At 56.2% G+C, this 21,550-nt stretch overlaps 1 protein-coding gene across 6 annotated transcripts in view; it reads right to left on the bottom strand.

Moving 5' to 3' along the window:
* Positions 1 to 21,185, bottom strand: part of SOX13 (SRY-box transcription factor 13) — a 43,127-nt gene extending 21,942 nt beyond the window's left edge. For all 6 annotated transcript variants that reach the window (XM_069459657.1, XM_069459656.1, XM_069459653.1 and 3 more), the window contains exon 1: positions 20,814 to 21,185. The gene's annotated coding sequence lies outside the window, so the exon portion shown is untranslated. The remainder of the gene's footprint in view (positions 1 to 20,813) is intronic.
* Between the last annotated feature and the right edge of the window lie 365 nt (positions 21,186 to 21,550).

The raw sequence follows: 21,550 nt of genomic DNA on the forward strand, positions 1-21,550 counted from the left end.
CTCAGCTCTGGCAGCTGGGCTCAGAGACCAGCGAAGCGCACACGGGGAGCTCAGTGCAGCTTGCCCACGCCCCCTGCAGAGACAGGGTCAAAGCCGGGGTCCTACCCACGGTTACCTCCCCCGTGACCAAGGTGCAGCATCCCAGAGGGCACAGGGCTGCCCAGGCCCAGACCTCCCTAACACTTACCAGTTTCCTTTGTTTTCTGGCCAGTCCCCTACACCACCTGTCCCCACACCGCCACCCCATTAGCTGGGCATTCATTCCTGAACTCTCAACAGCGATGAGTGGAACTGTATGCTTAGCAGACCCTGGCGACACATACGCCTAATGAATGGTTGCAGTCACTCATTTTCTTGTCAATTTTTTTTCTGAATATAAAAGGAATGTGTGCTCATGGTAGAAAATCTGCAAAATTTAGAATAACATAAAGACAGAAAAAAAAAAATCACCCATTTCCCATCAAGCTGGAGGTGGCCACTGATAAGAATTTGGCATATTTCCCTCAAATCTTTCTTTCTGTGCGTAGTTTTCTTTTTCATCATTGAGCTCATATAACCAAGTTTTTATGCTATTTCTTTTCCCCTGCTTAATAGTATATCAGCAGGAGTTTTCATGTTACTAAAAATTGGATGTTACTGAAGACTCTGTGAGCAGCCATTTCTAACGGCTGTACACCTTCCGCTCTACGGCTGCACCATAGTTTGCTTCGGTCCACACCCCCTGGTTGACATGGTTCAACTCTTTCAGTCTCGTTACTGAAACCTCCTCCCCATCCCTAAGGTCATCCACCCTCCCAACACCTCTGCCAGGTCACAGCCACTCTGCCGCTGTGACAGGTGGGAAGGCAGGGGACCTGAGGTCAGTGGACCTCACCTGCCTTTCTCTGGATAGGCTGGGGACAAAATAGCAAAGGGGCTTTAGGTCAGAGAGTGGAGGCCAAGACCGGGGCCAGGAAGCTTGGGCCCAGGGCCTGACTGCTTCTGCAACGGGGAGGCATGTCTCGGCATTGCTCGGGCCTCGACTTCCCCTTAAAAAGATAGAGAACCACACGGAGATTCCACTTCACGCCCATTAGGATGGCCATTATCAAAAAAAAAAAAAAAAGAAATAGAAAGAAAGAAAGAAAATAAGTTTTAGCAAGAGTGTGGAGAATTTCTGGTGGAAATGCAAAATGTACAGTGATGCAGCGGCTATGGGAAACAGCAGAGTGGTGCCTCGAGAGATTAAACACAGAACCACCGCTCGCGCCAGCAATTCCACTTCTGGGTATTTGCCCAAAAGAACTGAAAGCAGGGTCTTGGAGAGAGATGTGTACACCTATGGGCAGAGCAACATTATTCACAACAGCCAGAAGATGGAAACAACCCAAGTGTCCACCCATGGATGAATGAATGGATTGACCAAGTGGGTATACACGTACAATGGAATATTATCAGCCTTAGACAGGAAGGATGTCTTGACACAGGCTCCGACATGAATGAACGCTGAGGATATTACGCTAAGTGAAATAAGCTCGTCACAAAGGGCAAATACTACATGATTCTACTGACATGAGCTACCGAGCATAGTTAAATTCATAGAGACGCAAAGCAGAAGAGAGGTTACCAGGGACTGGGGGGAGGGAGGAGCAGGAAGCTATTGTTTAATGGGAACAGAATTTCGGTTTGGGATGATGCAGAAGTTCTGTGCACGGATGGTGGTGATGTTTGCACAACAATATGATCGTACTAATGCCCCTGAACTGCTCACGCAAACATGGGTACAATGGTAAATTTTATGTTCTACATATTTTAACCCGATTTTTTAAAAAGATGGAGAACATGAAACTACTAATAACTTACACTTTCAGGTCACCTTTAATCCGCAATGGGCAGAGGCGAGACCAAAAACACAGCCTCGCAGACTGGTGACTACCGGGCCGCAGCGGGGTGAGGGGAGCGGGGCTGCAGGGGTGAGGGGAGTGGGGCTGCAGACCGGCTGGTTCTCCTGCTCACAAGGCCATAATTAACGTCACTAATTGAAGTGTCTAGAAGCAGCCAGAGCCAGACGGTGCCGGACCTGCCCCACCAGCTAGAAGGCCTTCCCCTCACTGCCTCTCTGCCTCCAGGAACAATTAAAGGTTTCCACCTGCAACCTAGAGACAAGGTGTATTTAGGATTCCTCAGCAGGGAGTTCAAGGGACCTGGAGGGCAGGAAGATGGGGATAGAAGAAGAGATTTACTCTGCCCTTAAAATCAGTTCCTCGGCTTTCCTGAAAATCCTTTCCCGTCATGTGTCCTTTCTCAGGGTGGCGGCTTCCAGGCAGGCACCGGGCTGACGCCTGGTTTCCAGAACAGCTCTGCCCCCAGCTCACTGTGCAACCCCGGGCAAGTTACTCTATGGCTCTGGGCCCGTGGAATGAGGTTGACTCCCCGAGCCCTCCCTGTCTGGGGAGGACGCGGGACAATGGTCCAGACTGAAGCTCTAAGCCAGGAGGGCTGTGCTAATAGAGGGGAGTGGCAGGGCAGGGCCACTTGGGGAGAGGAGGAGGAACTGGGCAGCCTTCCCAGCTTGCAGGCACTAACCACTTGGGGTCACAGACACTGGCTTCTGTGGGCCACCAGAATCATCCGTTTCCCCCTCAACAAACGACAGGCTAGCCCCAAAGTCCCATGGTCCCTAAATTTCGTTTGATGTTTCCATTTTCTGATTTTCCATTTGGTGCTTTACTGGTAAAAAAATTATCCCATTCCCACTTAACCAAGAAACACATCACAGGGTTTTCTGTGCCTACAGGAGCTGCCTGTGCTCTGTAGCTTAATTAAAAGTACGGGCCATGCTGATGGCAGCCCGTCCCAAGGGACCCTTAGAGATTTCCTACAGAGACCGAAAAAGCCACCATCATCTTTGTTCATCTTTGTCCAGAGAGGGAGACAGATGAGCGTCCCCTCCCAGATCCGTCCTTCCCTGGGTCCTCCCGCTGCCTCCACTGGGCCATTAGACCTCACCGTGCCGCTTCCCTTCCCCCACCGCCTGCAGGCCTGACCCAGGGGACGGGGGTCAGTGATGGGGTCATCCAGGCGCCCAGCTCAAAACCAGCTCTGCCGCTCAGGAAGAATTTAACCCTCTCCCTCCTGGCTCATGACTGTCCACCCTAACAGAGCTACCTGCATGGAGGGGAAAATAATTGCGAAGGGCCCAGGGGAGAGTGTGAGTGCACAGTGGAAAGAGCAGAAGGCCTGACTTTGAGCCCCAGCTTGCCACAAACGCGCTGTGTGATTCCGGGCAAGTCTCAAATCCTCCAAGCCTCAGCTTTCCCATCTGTAAATGGGCAGTCGAAACACAGACCACCTCAGCACAGCTCTTTGCTCCCGTGAAAGCGCGCTACCCACTCGGTGGTTTCTAAAGCCCCGTGCTCACGCAAGGGATGTGGACGCCTTTATCTCGCTGTGGGGCCTGGGACAAACCACTCAGCCTTCCGGGTCTCAGTTTTTCCATTTACACATGGAGTGAATTATTACTTCTCCTCCCAGAGATAAAATTATAGGTGAGGGAGGGCTCCCAGGCCTTTGATGCTGGGAAATGAGAGTGTTGCTAAGCTTCTGAATTCCAGCTTCAGGTTGTAGCCCAGGGCGGGCCACAGGGGGCAGGAAGCTCCTCAGCAGAGGGACAATGACAGCGCCTGCCATCTATTGAGAGATCACAAGCTAAGCACTTCACGGATATTTTCTGCAGAGATAAAACCCATTGCATAGACGAGGAAACTAAAGGTTGGAGACAGAATCCCACTTAAGGTTCGCCTGACTCCGACAAAACAGCACAAGGATCCTTGAGAAGAGGCTACTTCCAACAGGCACCCCAAACCCCAGCTCACCCTCTGCCTGTGGGGGCTGGGTGCCGAGGGGACAGCTGGCAGGCAAGGCCTCTCCCCACCTGGGTGCCACCCGTCACCATGGTCAGAGGGAGGCGGCCCCACACGCCCATGCCGCCTTCACTTCCTGCCAGGCTCCTGCGGGCCCTGTCCTGAGCACCCAGAGTCCAAAGGTTAGTTACAGTCTGTTTATTATTTTAAATTATTAAAATTCACCAGCAGTTGGGTTTTATGAATGTGGAGGTTTCATGCCCCCGAGCAGCGCCGACTATATGTGATTTCCATCAGTTTTACAAAAATCAGTCCTACTTGGTGTACGACTGTCCCCCTTGGTGACCAGGTTAGGGTGGAAAGCAGAAAAGGCAGTGAGCTCCGAGCCAGACTGTCATCTCGGTCACCCCTGGCAACGCCCCACCTGCAGCCAGCGTGTGAGAAACAGTTTCTTCCGTTTTCTGGGCTGCTCCCCGGGACTAGCATGGCAGGGCCCACACCCCAGCCCACGTCACCCCACACCCCTACCTGCTCCAAGCTCCTGGAACACTTGGGACAGCAGCTCTCACCCTTGCTTCTTTGAGTGAACTGGGGTCACTCCAATAGCAGAATAACCACGCAACAAATAATAACAGTCACAAACACCTGGATAAGATTCCCACACGCTGTTCTAGGTACACACTTCTCGTGTAACCCTTCTTATGTACTCCTCTCAACATGTGTGTATTGTTATACGCAGGCATTATTATCGGTGGCATTTCGCAGATGAGGAAGCTGAAGCACAGAGAGGCTAAGTAACTTGGCCTGGGCCACACAGCACATCTTCGTGCATCAGCTGAAGAAGGAATACTATGGGAAGCTGAGGGAGATGTCACAGGCAGCAATGTCTGTCTCCTCCTCCTTTCCCAGGTCCTACAAAGGCCACGCTCATGACCCTGGGGAGGGGCAGCCCCCCACACCCAGGTAGGCCCAAGAGAGCTGGACCATCCCCAACCCAGGATAAGCTTCAACAACCACCACCACAGTGGCCCTCATACCAATGTCACCTCCCACTCGCTGGACACTCTAGGCCTGTGCTAAGCCCCATAAGAGATACCTCACTTTGTTAAATCCTTTTAATCTCATGCGGTAGGTATTATTCTTTTCCTACTTTGTAGGTGAGAAAACTAGGATTTAAGAAAGTTCTGGTATTTGCCAGAAATTATATGGCTCAGAAGAAACAGAGCCAGGACTCAAACCCAGCGTCTGACTCCACCTTGCACCCAGCCTCTCAACCCAAGGCCACTGGGGTGGCAAAGGGGCTTTGTTCCCACAGGGTGCTGTTTCACCTCCCCAGACAGACTAGAGCACCCCAGAGGGCAGGGCCGGGCGCCTCTCCCCTAGCCGTGCCCAGCGCCTTTCACGTAACGAGGCCGTGGTAAAGCTTACCCTTGGCTGAGTATCTCATTGGTCAAAAACATACCAAACCACTGCCTTTTAAAAAGACATCTAGAAATCAATACTCCTCTATCCTGAACAATATATAGTAAGTTTGCCCATTCATTGGGAAATGCACATGCTGGATTTTCCAGGAAAGTTGGCCACCTTCACTCACTTGGGCCCCAGCAGGACCAGAGCCGGGCGCAGCGTGGCTCAGGGCAGACAGGGAAAAGCGACATGCCTCCCAGGGCTGCCAGCCTCGGCCCCACACCCTGGGAACCCACCAGCCCTGGCAGGGAAGGGAACGTTGTCTCAGTTACCAGGCAGTTCTGTGCAATTTAAAGGCAGCAAAAATTTCTCTGAATGGAAAGAAAAAGAACAGGATTCTGCTGGAATTTGTTGCAGGACAATGAGAGACACTTCAGCTTGAATGAATGAGCCACCCATTCTGAAAGTTCTCTGACAGATCCTCTGGCTGCCTATTGTCAACAGAGTCCTAGCTCCTTGGCCTGTGTCCAAGATTCTCTCTGACCTGGGTGGTCTCAGCCTAACTGCAATCTAAGCTAACACCATCCCTTCCCATCCCAGCAGGACTCCTCAGCCTCTGGGCTGGTCGTTTAGTCGCCTTTGTGCCTTCCAGCACCTTGCTCAAAAGTGTGCTACAAATACTTGTCTAACCAGAACACAAGGGGTTGCTCATGCAGCCCAGAGTCCAAGCTCAATACACGCTTACTGAACCTACCCTTTGACGAACCCCTGGCAAGAGCCTGGAGCAAGCCAGGGAGGAGGACATCAACAGAGAACAGAGGACCAGCGGCCAGCCTCAGGGTTAAGTGGCGGCAGCTGAACAGTGGAAGATAATAAGATAATAGACCAAATCTCACAGCGGGAAACCAGGCCCAGCTCTCCCTGCCTAACACCCCTCTTCCTAACCGCCCAACACAAACACACACGTCTCTGTGCTGGCTCTTCCCAGAGTCCCGCGGGAGCTTCTTATCCTCCCAGTGAATATGCCCTTCACCAACCATCCAATGCACCACGCTTGGAGATGTGATTGGGATGCCAGAAACCACTCGGGGGGTTTACCCTCCCCAAAGCAGTCTGGGCTCCCTCCAGAGGCCCAGCAGCGAGGCAGAGACCGGGGAGCAGGCAGCACCACCCCTGACCCCGAGAGGGTTCCCTCTGCCAGAGTTCCCTGCCCGGTGGCACCATGGCACTCTGGGGGACGCTGGCCTTGAAGAGAGGATGATATAGCTACTTCTAGTCAAAGCCAAACGGTTAGGAGGACAATAAAGGGAAAACCAGGGGATATGAGACCAACTTACATGAGGGGTGGATGGAGGTAGCGGACTCGCCTCCAGGAGCAGGGACCGGTGACGAGCCCTTGGAAGCGTGGAGGCCAGCTCGGTGGAGGGGGCACCATGGGTGCTGCTCCTGCCCTCTCCATCCTCCCATTCTCTTCCGGGACCCCCTGCACCCACAAGCCCCGGTGCAGGGCTCTATCTCCCGGCACCATCTCGCGGCGGCCAAGCAAAATTCCACCAGCTCAGCGCTTTTGCAGAAAGGGGGTTGTTTTGCTCGTGCGCTACTCTTTCCACAGGGGTGGTCGCCGTGCCTGCTACCCTTCTTCCTGCTACCCTTCTTCCGGAGCTCTCGCGCACGGCCTCTCCCCTGTAGGGCCCTTCCCAGGCGCTGCTGCCTCAAGAAACTCTGTGATTCTGTTCCGAGCATCACTGCCCTGACCCCATTTCACAGAGGGGAATCTGGAGCCCGAGGCCCGGTGGGCACGAGGGAGGGGCGGGGCCCACTCGCCCTGCTCCCCAAGGCCGTTTGGGCGCAGGTGGGAATGCCACGCCATCCAGAAGGGCATCTTCCCACACAGGGCTGCGCTCAAACTGTCCCCTAGCACAGGCCAAGACACGACACAGTCATAAAACTGTTGATCTGTTCCTCTTTCCTGTCCAGCCTCTTCCATGTCCCCCAAGCGTCTTCCCCAACACTGGAGAACAGAATGTGCTTGGCTGGAGACCCGGATGTAATAAATTGCTGGTAACAGAGTCTCAATCTGAAAAACAAATTCAGAGGAGGCCTGGCTCTTCCTTTCTGCTTCTCTCTCCTCAGCACCATTTCCTGCAAGGCTGAGAAGGGCAAGAAATGCCTCCTTAGGCCACAGTGGCTGAAATCGATCCTCCCACCCTCAGGACCCCCCGACTCGTTGTCTCCCCATTGTCTCCCCATGGGCCTCTCCCTTCCTGAGCACAAAAGCCAGGCCCCGAGGACCTGTAGCATAGGTTTGTCTTTGTTTTCCATGCTCCTTCCCCACTAATGTCACTTTATCCTCACACTTACTGAGCACCTGCTGAATGCCCTGATCCCCGACACAGATGAGGAGGTGGCTGCTGGGGTGGGCTGCAGGGGGGGCTGCCTGGGTGCTCCTGCAGGGGTGTCGCAGCTGGTCCCGCCCTCTGTGCTAACCCCAGTGAGGTCGGATCAGATCGATAGCAGGGAGGACCATGACCCACCCCAAGCTGACTCTGTTCGCAGCCACCTGCCCTGTAAGGGTAAAGGGGGAAGAGGGATGGGGCAGGAGTGAGAAGGCACAGACAAGAGCAAAGAGCCAGAAGCAGCCATCTTTGAAAAGAACAATAGTAAAAGGCAAATCTGAACGTGCCTGGGGATAGATTACAAAATTGTGTTTTGTGTATTGGTTATATGCAAATCGCATGTAAATATGGACACAGCCCCTGCAAAAATCCAAGTGTCCCTGCTGCTCTTTCTGCCTCTCTCTCTTACTTGGGCAGTTTCCATGGCTACCTAGGAAACCACCTGGCCAGGTGAACACAGAGTAGCGTCCCCAGCCCTATCTCCCAGCACTTTCCTTTGCACCAACTCCTCTCCTTGGCCTCAGCTCGCCCCGTGGCCACCTGAGAAACACGACTGTAGGGAAGAAGAGAAAATGGGGCTACGTCCATGCCAGGCATGGCCAAGGTGGCAAGTGAGGGAGGAGGGGGAGGAGGAAGAGGAGGCCTCTGCGAGGCAACAACCCTCCAGATCTGGTCTCAGGACAGGCTCCTGAGACTGTTAGGAGAGCCAGTGGGCTCCAGACATTCCTCGATGCCCCTGGCCCTTCCCATCACCGGTCCCACGAAACCAATGGCAAGACACCAGGCCGGGGGCCAGGGGACACTGCAGCAAGATCCCAGAGTAGACTGTCACTTGTTCTGCACCAGGTCAGACACGCCACGTGGGCCAGCCTCGCCCCCTGCAGATCCATGGTCAGCCAGGAGTCTGGAGCCCCAACACCTAGATGAATCCCTGTCTCCGAATCTCAATTTCCTCACCTGCAAAATGAGGGGATTAGAAGCTCTCTGCCCTTTCTCACTCGCAGGGTTTTTAGGCAGCCCTGAGGTAAGCCTCACAGACGCACCCCGTGGAGGGCACGGGGAGGGCACGGGGAGGCGTGGACGCAGGGGTGGGGTGAAGTGTCTGACTGCACATCTGGGCCCTGCAAGTGCAGCACAAGCTGCCAGGGCGGCTGTTGCCATCCTCGCGTAACGCCTCTTTTCACAGCAACCCGGCGTGCTCATCTTATCTCAGGAAGGGGCAAAATGGATTTTTCCAAGTTGCAAGATGGAGAAAGCAACATTCCAAGAGGCTAAGTGACACACCTCAGGGCAGACATCAGCAGCAGAAGCTAGACCAGGGCCTTGGTCTTCTCTGGCACCCATGGTCCCAGGAGCCCCCTCGAACACCAGCACAGCCATAAAAGGGAGGAGATGTCAGGGGGGCCCTGAAGGGCTTCACCCCAGTGGGAAAGGCAGGACAAGGTCCCCTCCTGCCTAGTGCACAGGGCAGCTACAGGAAGGGCCCAGTTGGTGCCCCTGGGAAGGTGAGCGTCCGGCCCCTCTGCATACGGCCAGTGGCTCTAGGCCTCCAGGCCTGACTTATCTACCCAGGCAATGGGCAGCCCAGCCCATCATTTCTGCAAAGATCATTGTCTCCGCGTTGCCGATCTAGAGGCTGGAGCCCAGACAAGTTTCCCTGCCTCACAGTAACCCCGCCACGGGGGAGAGAGCACTACCCCATTTTGCGGATAAGGACAATGCAGCTCTAAGAATTTAGGTAAATGGCTCAGTGTGAAGATTTTCATACACAGAAGCTTCAAATCTAGAACTTTCTGATTACCGCCCCATGGTGTTTTCACTACTATCCTGTCTCTCCGTAAATCGAAGGATATTCCAGAGTGAGCGAAGCTGAGTTATTCATAATGTAGTGGAGTTGGGAGAGAGGGGACAAAGACACTGAGTGACAAGCAAAACTGGCACCCGACCCTGGAGGAACTGATCACAAGCTCCACTCCGTCCTGTGCAGTGCAGGCCCCGCCACACCTGGCCCAGGCCACCCCGCCAGCTGTGGCCTCACAAACCTGCACTTCAGGCGCAAACATGCACTTCCACACCTCTGGGGTCTGGCTCATGGGGTAGCCCGGCCTAGAAGGGACTTCCGACATTCTTGACCAGCAAACTCCTACACATCACTCAAAACCCAGGTCAAATGTCCCTTATAAATCCCATCTGAACAATCCTTGAAGATTTGATTATTCCTCCAGGGCATCCTAGAAACCTTGGACGTCACTGGTCTCTAGTATTATACTGACCTGCCATTATTTGTTTGCGTGTCTACCTCCCAGGTTCTGGCGGGATGTGAGCCCCTAATACCCTCTCGGGACAGGGACAATAACAGAATCTCTTATACAGCCCTTACGATATGCGGACACTGTTTCACATCTCTTCACAACAGCCCCATGAGCTGGAGACAGGTACTACTGTTACCGCCTCCATTTTGCAGATGAGGAAACCAACTCAGAGAGGTTAGGTTACTTATCCAAGATCACACAGGCAGTCTGGGCCGAGGGGCTGTCTGTGCTGTATTACATTCCGTGGCCTCCCCAGTCCCTAGTACAGTGCCTGGCACAAGGCAGGTGCTCTGTAAAGGTTTGCTTTGTAAGTAGGCAAGGAGGGAGGAGGGTGTTGCCACATGCCAGGCACCTCCAGCCCCCAATCCCACCTGGAATCCCCCAGGTCTCCCTACTTCTCATTCCTGACGTTCAGCGCATCTTTCTTTCCAAAGCCCCTGGTGCTTTTCCCACCTCCCATCCATTTCTTGCTTGGGTGGCCCAGCAGGGGCGAGTGATCCTGCCGTCTTTCCAGCAGGGAACCTGAGACCCACAGAGGCCTCAGGGCCAGTGCGCCCAGGCCCCATATGGACTGGTTTCACCTCTGTCCCAAGCAAGGAAAACAAAACAAAACACCAAGAGTCAGGGGGGATCTAGACGACAGTATCCCTGGGCTGACCTGGTCACTGATCTCTGGGCGGGGCCTGAGAGGAGGGAGGAGGGGGCCTGCTCCCTGGGGCCAGGGAGGAGGAGACAAGAGGCCCTTTGTGTCTCAGAGCTCCTGAGACACCTGTTCACCCCTCCTGCCTGCCTGTGGCCTCCCTCCCGCCCGCCCTCCCAGCCAGCAGAGCCTGTGTGCGGCCTTGTTTATCCTGCAGCCCTGGCAGCCAGGCCCAGTGGGGCTCCGGCAGCCCCTGCCAGCACCTGCCCGGTCCTGGCAGCCCTGGAGGCTGCTGGCCAAGCACAATCACCCCGCTGTTGACACAGTTGTTGGTTTTCGGGAGGGCAGAGCGGGATGGGAGGAGAGAAGCAGCAAAGGCATTTAATGCCAGCCTGGCTAATTTGCAGTTGGCCCTAGCAATCCTGCGTCCCCTGCAGCTGCCTGGATAAGGCTTGGGGTTCCAGTCCTCCGGCAGCTTGGGCCACACACACTGTGCCCAAGTCCCACGTGAACCCCAGCACCACACCACAGGCAGCCCCCACCCCCAAGGCCCCCTGCATGTTAGTGCTCCGCCATGCTGGCGTACACAACTCACAGCTGAACGAGGCCCCTGGGTGCCACGAGCCCCTGGGTGCCACGAGCCCCTGGCCGCCTTGCCTTCAAATGCCCACCACCTACTCTCCCCCTGAAGTCATGATGCGCCCCAGGCCCTTGGGGACGGACAGGACCATCCGACATACCCTTGGAGACCCAGGTGAGGCCCTGGGAGGCATGGGGGGATCTGCCCTTTAACCTTCTCCTCCCTCTGACTTTTCTCCCAGGCAATCTCCTCCTCACCCCCCAGGCCTTTCTGTCTTTCAGGGTGCTTTCCCTGACTGCCAGGTCTGGTTTGGGTGCCCCTCCTGGATGCTCCCGCAGCACCCTGCCCTGTCCCTACCTTCACGTTTGTCCGTCACCATCGATTATTTGCTTCTCTGTCCCTTTCTCTGCACTGTGGAAGGGCTGTGCTGGTCTCACGGTCCTCTAGCGCCGGCATGGCATGGCATGGCATGACATGGCGTGGCACAGCGCGGCACAGCCTCGGGGCAGGCACTCCCTGCGTATCTGCTGCGGGACGCACAGATGGAACACGGGATGGAGCACGGGATGGAGCACGGGGATGGACACGCGGGGCAGGCCCCCACAGGCCCAAACATCCACTCCACCTCCGGCCCAGGTTCCCGCTTTTCAATCACCTCTTGGGTGGCTAAGGCCTGTGTCTGGTTAAAAGGCTAATGTGCTTCTGGGATTGCCTGTTAATCTGCCACCAGCAGGTGTCCTAGATTGGTCCATCTGCCTGGCCAGGTTATCTCCTGAGAGGTCAGAGAGCAGATCCCCCGAAGGACAAGAGACGGGTGGGTTCTGGGGTGGGTTCTGGTGATGGGAGAGGGAGAGCGGAAGGCGGGGATCTGAAGACCCTGCAGTGCAGGGACAGCCGGCGGGCCAGGGCAGGAGTTGCTGTCAGGTGAGGCAGGAACTTCTCTTCCCCATTTGCCCCTTTCAGTCTTACCTGCCCCGTGGGAGAGCTCCCAAACCCAGTCGGTCTTGACTCAGGGATCAGGTCCCTTACACCTGTGGCCAACTGGCCAGGCAGGACTCTGACTCGACAAAGGGTGGTGAAAGTCCACCTCCACAGACCCTCTCTAATTGCCGAACACACCAACACGCACACACAAGCTCCCCCCACCCCGATTCCGGTTCTCCAAGCTTCAAGTTAATCAGTGCCCAAAAAAATGTAACACAAATAGCCAAAATCACCCCCAAATTGAGGGTGCTATGTTGAGGAGTACGGGCCTAAGGCCAGGCAAACCTGGTAGAAGAGAAGGGGAACTTACATCATGAAAACCATAGGTCCCTGATGCTCTGAGCCAGTTCCAACAGGGACATCATGCACAGTTGTACAGACTGGGCACTGCACAACTCTAAGAGCTCCATTCACCTAGACTTGCATACTCATTATAACAATTCTCTGGCAGATAGCAGTCAAACTCATCCCTTGTCTCCTCCAAAGAGAAAGCTCTCCTGCTACCTGCCTCTACCCAAGGCAATATCTGACCCAGTGTCCCTTCCTCTGCTCTCTGACCCTGTTTTCTGTTCTGTCCCGGGGAGTTTATTAGCCAGGTACCTGTCAGTGGAAGCTGAACCCTCCACCCCTCCAACCCTCCACCCCAGGAGAGGCCCCCCTCCCTGCCCCACCAGCCCCAGCTAGGGAACCCCACTTAGCCCCACCATTGGCTCCTTCTCTCCCCACCCCTCTCTTCTTCCAGCCCCTCACCCTAGCCCGACTCCCCCACGTCATCTGCTCCTGGGGGAGAGCGGGTGGCTGAGATTCCATGATCACCATGTTTTGAAACTGAGTTTACAGAGAGCAAAGGGAGTCATTACCCACTGCCCTGCCCTCCTCAGGTGGACTGGAATTAAACCACCAATCCCCTCGGAGGACTGCAGCTCAAGCAGAAGGGGCCAGAGAGAGACCTCCCTCCACTGGGGCCTCCGTTCTGGCTCGCTCGTTTCCCCTCCTCAGTCCCTTTCCCTTTTCCTTCTTGACATTAGTCTAATGTCCTCAGTGTCTCCCGAGAGCTCTCCAAGGCCCTACCTCGTTCCCCAGGGGCCAGAGGGGACTGACCAGAGTCTCGAGAGTGCCTGCCTGTCTATACACACGCACGCACACGCGTGCACACGCACACACGTGCACACACCCTCTTCCCCAGCCAAGCGCAGGGGGGCCAGGCAAGCCAGAGGAACGGCAGGGGCTGGAGGGGCCGCTCCCTCCTGCATTCAACAGCTCCCTATTCACGCCTGCTCCCCTCGGGCTGTACCTGCCACGGGCTGCCAGCCCCTCCCCACCAACCTTTTGTTCCCCCTGCCTTCCCCACCCAGCCCCGCCCTCAGGGAACAGGCGGAACCAAAGCCTCACAGCAATGGCTGGATGACTTCAGACTCCTTCAATAGGGCTGCTGGGTGGGGACAGGGTGTCCAGGTGGGGGTGGGGAGAGCGTCACACCCCACATGCTGCTGAGACAGAAAATTCCCCTCACCCTCCACTCTGAGGAATGCCAGGTGCTACCTTGTGTGGCCAGGCAAGAGTTAATTCTCTCAAGTCAGAGGGCAGCTCAGGCCCAGCCTTCCCTCCCTGTCCAGCAGCTACTGGGCACCAGGACCCCAGGAGGCCTCGTGACCCTGGGCCGAGGACGCCCACTGGGGGAGTCCACGGAGCCCACTCAACTGTCAGCAGGAAAGGGTGTCGGTCCGGTCTCTCGGGCTTCTTGTCCTTCCACAGCCACTCCCTGCCAGCGACCCCTCCTCCTGCTGTTCTGTCACCATCAAGCCTGACTCCTCTTGGTCTTCCCCAGAAACACACACTTAACGTTTTCGATTCACAGTCTGACAATATTAGATATAGTTTAAATCCTTTTCATCCTGATGAGAAAAGTAATGCACACTGTTGCATTACTTTTACAAATTATAGAAATAACAAAATAAATGTGAGCCACAAATTTAAAAGAAGAAGTCAGCAAAGAATGCTGGCCTAGGGTGGGCCACACGCAGCCACTGGAGCAGGAGCTGGGCCTGCCCCGCCTGCGCCCCCCTGGCCCCCGACTCACCTCCCTCACCCTGGACTCACAAAGAAACCAACCCCCCACCACGCCGCTGCTCCTTCCAGTGGCCACACCTGGACCCGCACAGGACCTGGTGGCAGCGGGGCCCCACAGGCCGTGCCAAGGAGCTGGCCAGGCCCAGGTTCCTCACCCCTTTGGGGGCGTGGGCAGGACCAAGCCCCTTTGGGAACTAGTTCTCTCCCATCTAGTTCCACGGGCCGCACATTCCATTCTGAGTCCAGCGGGAGGCGGGGACTGGGGGGAGGTAAGGTCTGGCCTCCTCGGGGGCGGATCCCCCAGGGAGCTCCAGGCTGGGCAGGGACAGCAGACCAAAACCGCAGGGGGCGGGGGGTGGCCAGGAGTGCTCGGGCCCAGTCTGTGGCCACTTCTCCTTTCTCCACTGAAACCCTACCTTGGGCAGGTCCCCAGAAGACACAGGGGGACCAAGTGGGGGGTAACACTAATATCCCTCCCCCACCCCTGCCCCAATCCCAGGGGCAGTTTACGGGGCTTCATGCCAAGGCCGTTTAAATGCTAGGGCCACTGCTGGGGGGAGTGGAGGGAAGTGAACTCCAGATTTGATGGCTTCCCAGAGTGACCAAAAGGGCCTGGGGGTGAATGCTATTTAGGAAAAAAGGTGGCAGCTGGAGATACTGTCCCCACTTCTTCCTTCCTCTCCTCTACTGCCCCATACAGGCCCTCCCCCGAAAAGCACCCCTGGCAGGAATCCTCAACATTTGGGTACAAACCCCAGCTCCTCCCCTAGCTTGTCCATGTGCACACTCAGCTCTGAGATGCCAGGCCACACGCAACACATCCTGGGCCTTTGGTTTGTCCACAGAGGACCTTGGGAGGAGGCAGGGGAAACCCCAGCCACTTCCCCTCACCGCACAACCTCTAGGAGGTCTGACCACTGTCACTGTTCCACCTCTGGGACCATCCGGATCCTCCTGACAGCACCACAATCTTCCTAGGAGTGGGCAGGGAGGCCTCAGGGCCTCTGAGCCCCGACAAAAGATGGGGGTCACAGAAGCAGAGAAGTCTTCCCTAGGTGCAGGAGAGCCAAGGATGTGCCGGAGTGGCAGGTGGTCGCTGTGAGGCTCTCTGCTGTGGACCATGCAGGATGGGCAGAAACCTTTTTCTAGAGGAGCTATGAAGGCTACATTGCCATGAGGCTTTGGAGCAGGGGTGTCTCTTTAAGCTAGGTCCACGGCACATCACAGGTACCCTTAGGAGGGGACTACCATATCACTGCTGCTTAGAGAAAGTACCTGAATTTTTAAAAGAAAGTCACCCCTGTCTAGGGAAGCTGGCAGAGGGTGGACCTGCAGCAAATCTCCTAATGAAGTCTTTCCAAGGAGATGGGCGTCTTCCTAAAGACTAAAGAAGGGGCAGCCACAGCGGAGGTCACCGGGGCAAAGACCACTATTAAGAGCATGCCTTCCTGCTCCAGGACAGGGAGATAATAGGAGACATGGAGGAGATCCTCCAAAGTCTGGTTCCCCATCTGGTGACCGGCACTGTGACAGCCTCCCTGGCTAACACATCAGGTTCCAGGAAGAGGACTAGCAAAGGGTGAGGATCACAGCGAGTTCAGGCAGGAGCGGGCCCTCTTAAGCAAACACTGAGCACAAAAATAACTCCCATTCCAAGCACGATTTACTGTGTGCCCGGCTGGCCCTCCCAGCACAGAGCCCTGTTCAAACACTCAGCTTCACCCCTGAATGTGGCTGGGGGAAGGGGCACAGCTGCATTTGAATGCCACTTTTTCCGGTGGTGTCAGTTTCCTGGAGACTTACCCAGGGAGCTGCCCAATAAGAGCCGATCTCAAAGCACCCCCAGTGAGGAGAAAACCTTTGTAGAAGGGAGTGTCAGCCACTCTGCAAGAACACTTAGATCCCTTGGAGGATCAGGCCCAGCTCAAGCAACACTTGTCTGGCCACAGTGAATCCCAGCGCCCTTACCAGTCATGGAGCACTGCTGTGGACGTGATCAGCCACGAGCCTCCCAACAGTTGTAAGAGGCAGGTATTATCACTGTTATTGTCCCACTTCACAGATGGGAAAACAGAGGCTCAGAGATGTTATGTGACGAACATCTCTCCTGGCTCTAAATCCTTCTCACTGTATACACCACGTTTCCCTAAATCTGCTAATTATCAAAGTAGCAAAATATCCAGGATGGGGTTCTTCCCACCAGGAACAATGACTGGCATAAGGATGTAGATGGAACCTCGGGTATTTCCAAAACTAAGGCAGCACTGAAAATCATCCTTCACCATGACTGACCCTGGCGCTCCTGATCACAAGATCTGAGTTGGAGAGGAAAGCCCTCTCTGGGCAAGAAGAGCGTATCATACTAAGCAATGTCCCGCCAGTAAGACCTGTTGGCTCTACCTCCAAAACAATCTCCCACTGGCCCACCCTAATCCAAGTCATCACCTCCTCTCTCCTCAATTCTGAATCAGCCCCCTAATGGCCTCTGGTTCCGTTCTTGTTCCCCTTCAAGCTAATTCACTACTTAGCAGCCAAAGTGATCTCTCTTCTGTACATTTTTTTTTCCACATATAAAAGTAATGCATGGCCTTGTAGAAGATTGAAAAAACCAACAGGAGATAAAGAAGGAAATAAAAATCAGCCATATGCAGTAGTCAGGGCCAACCTCTGTGAATATTGGGAGGCATTCTTCCAGTCTTCCCTCTGTGGGCGTGTGCATGATGGGCACGTGGACACATGTAATTAGCTTTGCAAGATTGCTTCTATACTACAGAGTTGTACCTCCTGCTTTTTCCATTTATTATATACATTGTCTGGCTTATAAACTATTCTTTGTTAACCACGGTTTTTGATGTTTTGGCACACTTTATACTCTCACACGGTACTAAATTCAGAAAGGACAAAAGGATCTACAGCAAAAACACAATCTTTCCTCCATCCCATTTCCCTCCCCTGGGGCAACTGTGATTACTGTTCTTGTGTACCAAATAATCTTTTCAAATCATAAATTTGATCATGTCACTCCCCTGCTTAAAACTCTCGGATGAAGCCATGGCCTGGGCAATAAAATCCAGGCCCCTAACCAGTCCTACCCAGTCCGGAGAGCCCAGGCTCTGGCTGTCCTGATTGCTCCAGCTCCCGCCTCCAGCCACATAGCTGTTGCCTCTGCTATGGCCTCAGGGGGTTCCGCTTGCTGTTCCCTCTGCCTGCAATCCCCTTTCTCCAGGTCTTTGTGCAGCTGGCTCCTTCTCATCTTTCAGGCCTGGGCCAAGCTGTCATTTCCCCGGGGCAGCCTTCACTGGCCTCCCGATCCAGGGCCCCCTGGGCTGCCCCCATGTACGTATGCTGTGTATCACATCACCTGCGGTATTCCTTTCCCATCACAGATCACGATCTGATACTGTCTTTGTTACCTAAAGTTATTTACTGTCTGTCCCTGCACTAAAGAGAAGCCTCTCTGAAGGTAGGTATGCTACCTTTCTCGTTCTCACCTGTTGTCCTACTGCCTAGCACAGGGCCTGGCACGCGATAGGCGTTTGACAAATTTCTGTTAGAGGAAAGAATGGATTGACTGCTGTGCTGGTTCTCATCACTGAAAACTGCCACTTGCAGGATCTCTGAGCTCCAAAAAGCAACCCTCTGGCCATCCTCCCCCATGCCTGGGGTGGAGGTTAGAGGGTCAGAGAAAGGAAGACAGGAGCCTGTTGTCCAAGGCAGTGTGGCTGGGCTGCAGCAGCCTGCTCTTCCTCCCTGTCGCTCAGCTCACCCCTTACTTGTTCTACGCATTTGCAGAATCCAGAATCAGACAAGGAACTCGTGACAAGCCCAAATTCCTAGAAAGTCCTCCACAGTCAGGTGGAATGCGGGAAGTGACACTTTTGCCCCTCACTTACCCCAAATCCCACATCCAGTCTGCCCAGGCAGCTGTGCTATTCCAGGTTCCCAAGTGAGCCCCAACAGTAGGAAACCAAAACACCACCCAGGGAGCAGGGCTCCCCCAGGAACAGTCCCAGCCCATCCCACTTGACTCTTCCCCTGGGCCCCAGACACCTGGGCTCCTCTCTCTGGAAATCCACCCAGCCCCAGAGACACAAATGCACATCCAATCCTGAGCCAGCAGCCCAGCCTCAGGATGCTCAGGGGACACCCTTTTGGAGACACTTCCTTCCTGGGACCTGATTTCCACTGAGAGAACACTGTGCTGAAGTCAAGATTGATTTTTAAGAATGAGGAAAAGAGGGAATGAAGTGCTTTCGCAAAAATTGTGCAAGAAGGGAGGGAGGAAGGAAGGAAGGAAAACAGAAAAAGGAAAAAGACTCACGAAGATTGAACTAGACAAGCAGTGGGAAGGATAAGTTTGAGCTAAGGAGCCAGAATCAGGAAAGGGTGGGAAAGAGTATGAGTGCTCTTCCTCCCCAGAAGTGGACAATTATTATAATTAATTGGGTGAGCACAATCCCAGAGGGCTCTTGTGGACTCTGCACAAGGTCAGTTAAATAATAATGGCAATAACAGCTAATGTTTATGCAGCACTTACTATGTGCCAGGCACTGTTCTGAGCTTTATTAAGCCTTGTAATCCTCAAGACAACCTGATGAGGTGAATCATATTAATCCCATTTTGCAGATGAGGAAACTGAGGCTCAGAGGTTAGGTTAAACTGCTCAAAGTCATACTGCCAGTGGCAGCATTTGGAACCTACCTCCAGCTCCAGGGCTCTTAGCCACTTGGCTCTCAGTGATCCAAGTAGGTGGGTCTCTACCCTCCTGGAGTTCATGTCTTCCCAACCAGCACCCTCAAACGATCACTACATGCGAGTTTCAGAGATAGGTGCATAACTCTGCCCATTTCACATGGGGAAAGTCCTGCAAGGTTAAGGAACTAGCCCAAACTCACGCTGCCCATTGCTGGGGAATTAGAATCCAACTGTGTTGAATCCCAGCACCTTTCGAGGCTTAAGAGAGCTCGGTGGAAACAGAGGTCAGCCTCGGAAGCCCTGACTCGGAATCTAGCCGAGGCGTGGATGGCGGAGAGCGGGGCGAGCGGGCCGGCACCGCGTCCATCCGGCGAGTCCCGGAGCGGGACAGCGGAAGGCAGCAAGCCGCCACAAGCGGAGGGCAGAAGGCGGAGAGCCGCCTGGGTGCAAGGAGGGCACCGCCCCGCCGGAACGGAGCTCGCCGCCCGGCACAGCTAAATGAGCAGAGTAATGCACCCATCTTTGAAACTGGTCTGTAGTGATCATTTGAGGGATACTGGTTTGGAAGGCATGAACTCCAGGAGGCTGGGAACCCACCTGCTTGGACCACTGAAAGCCAAGAATAGTAGCGGTTGAGAGCCAGGAGCATCCGTCTCTGGCTTTCGCCAGACCCCTGCACCAGCGCCAGCGCCGAGGCGCCCTGCCCGGAAATTCCCAGGGAGTCAAAGCAAACTTCCCAGGAAAACTCCTCGGCTTCCTCCAAGCCCCTGTCACCGAGGCGGCTGCCAAGAGCACCAGCGGAGTCTTTGCAGCTGCCGTGGGCCCTCCAGGGCGGGAGCAGCCACTCGAGCGCTCGGGGTCCTCCTGGAAAGGTCCAGGGCTGAAGTTCAAAATTCACTTCCCGCCCAGGCCCGGCTCGCGGCCCCGCCCGGGACTCTCCGGCAACCCCACGTCTCTCGCCCTGCAGAGCCCCAGTTAAGTGATGGGGCGCCGCAGCCTGAGGACCCCTGCGGGCCGCTGAGCCAGTCCCGCGGGCGATCCCTGCGCACCGGGGGACTCCAGGCAGCCCGAGCCAGCGCGCACACATACCCTGTGTGTGTGCGTGTGTGTGTGTGTGTGTGTGTGTGTGTGTGTTTACGTACAGAGCGCGCGGGGTGGGAAAACAATGGCGAGCCGCTGGGAACTGAGAGACTACCCGCCTCCGCGTCTCCCTGGCCCTAGGCGCGATCTGCTTTGGCTGTGAAATACGGACGAAAAGACTCACCTCCACCATCCCAGGGCGGGAGGTGAGGGGTGGCAAGAGGCAGGCTGGGTGGGGGTGGGGGTGGAACCCGAGCAGCCGGAGCAGAGAACAAACAGGATGCGGCGCCCGGCTGGTCCGCTGGGGAACGACCCTGGAACGGTGGCATGGGGTGCGCGACTGGCCCCCGAAACCCCATACAGCCAGGGCGGGGGGAGCTGGGCGTCTCCTGTCAGACACCCGAGCCCCTCGCGGGACCCGCACTGATCGCCTCGGCTTCCCGCTGGGATATCCTTAAACTGGGCGCATAGTCAGGGTCGCGAGAAAGATCTAGTGCCCCAGCCGGCCGGCGAGGAGCCGGCTGGGGGCGGCGGCACCCCAAGCTCGGCTAGCGTGCTGCGCGCACACACGCACTCGGCCACCCCCGGCCTTACAGGCGGCCACCCCTCTCCTCAAGGACCCGGTCCGCCCGGGAGGAGCCGCCACTGGCCGGCGGTGTTGCAGGTAGGTGAGGGTCGGTTCCTCCTCGAAAAACTTTGCACAGGATGGCAACTCGGAGGGGAGAGAGCCGGCGTGTGCCCAGAAACGTGGGGCGCGAGTGTCAAACTTCGGAGGGCTGGGGAGATGGGCGCGGAGGGCGCACTTACTACTCAGCCAGGCGCTGGGCTCGCGGCTCCGCGCTCCTGCTCCTCCTCCGTGCGGTCCTCGCGGCTGGCTGCCCGGGCTGCCCGCTCACATGCCCCGGCGACGCAGCGGGCGGGCGGGCCGGGCCGGGGCGGCTGGGCTGGGAGGAGGCACGCCCCCCGCTGTCGGCCGCGGAGTCGCGCCGGCCCCACCAGGGGCCACCCGGGGTCCGCGCCCCACCAGGGGCCGCCGTCCCGGGCGGCGAGCTCGGTTCCGGCCGGGCGGCGCCGTCCGCCGAGCCAGGCCGCTCTCTGCCCTCTGCCCTCTGCCCTGGGCTTGCGGCCGTCTCCCTGCCTTCCGCGGTCCCGCTCCCCGACTCTCCGGACGCGGCGCCGGCCCGCCCGCCTCGCTCTCCGCTCTCGGGCTCTCCGGCGCCGCGCTGCGCGCCTCGGCTCGGACTCGGGGCCTCCGAGGCTGACCGCTGCACCCTGGGCGCCGACCCGGGCTCGCCGCTCCCGGGCCCGGGTTCCGGGACCCGCGCTCACACAGTTCAGTTCCAAGCCGGGACTGGAGCCGGGGACTCGCTGCTCGCTGCTCGCTGCTGCGAGGCGACTGGACAGCCTCAGAGGAGAAAGGGGGAGGGAGGCCGAGAGCGCGCAGGGGGAGGAGGGGGGAGGAGGGGGGAGGAGGAGGGTGGGGAGATGTGGAGGGAGGGAGGGACAGAGAGTTTCCTCCTCCTCCCTGCAGCCGAGTCCATCCA

Source organism: Eulemur rufifrons, chromosome 27 (assembly GCF_041146395.1).
Source record: "Eulemur rufifrons isolate Redbay chromosome 27, OSU_ERuf_1, whole genome shotgun sequence".
Lineage (NCBI taxonomy): Eukaryota > Metazoa > Chordata > Mammalia > Primates > Lemuridae > Eulemur > Eulemur rufifrons.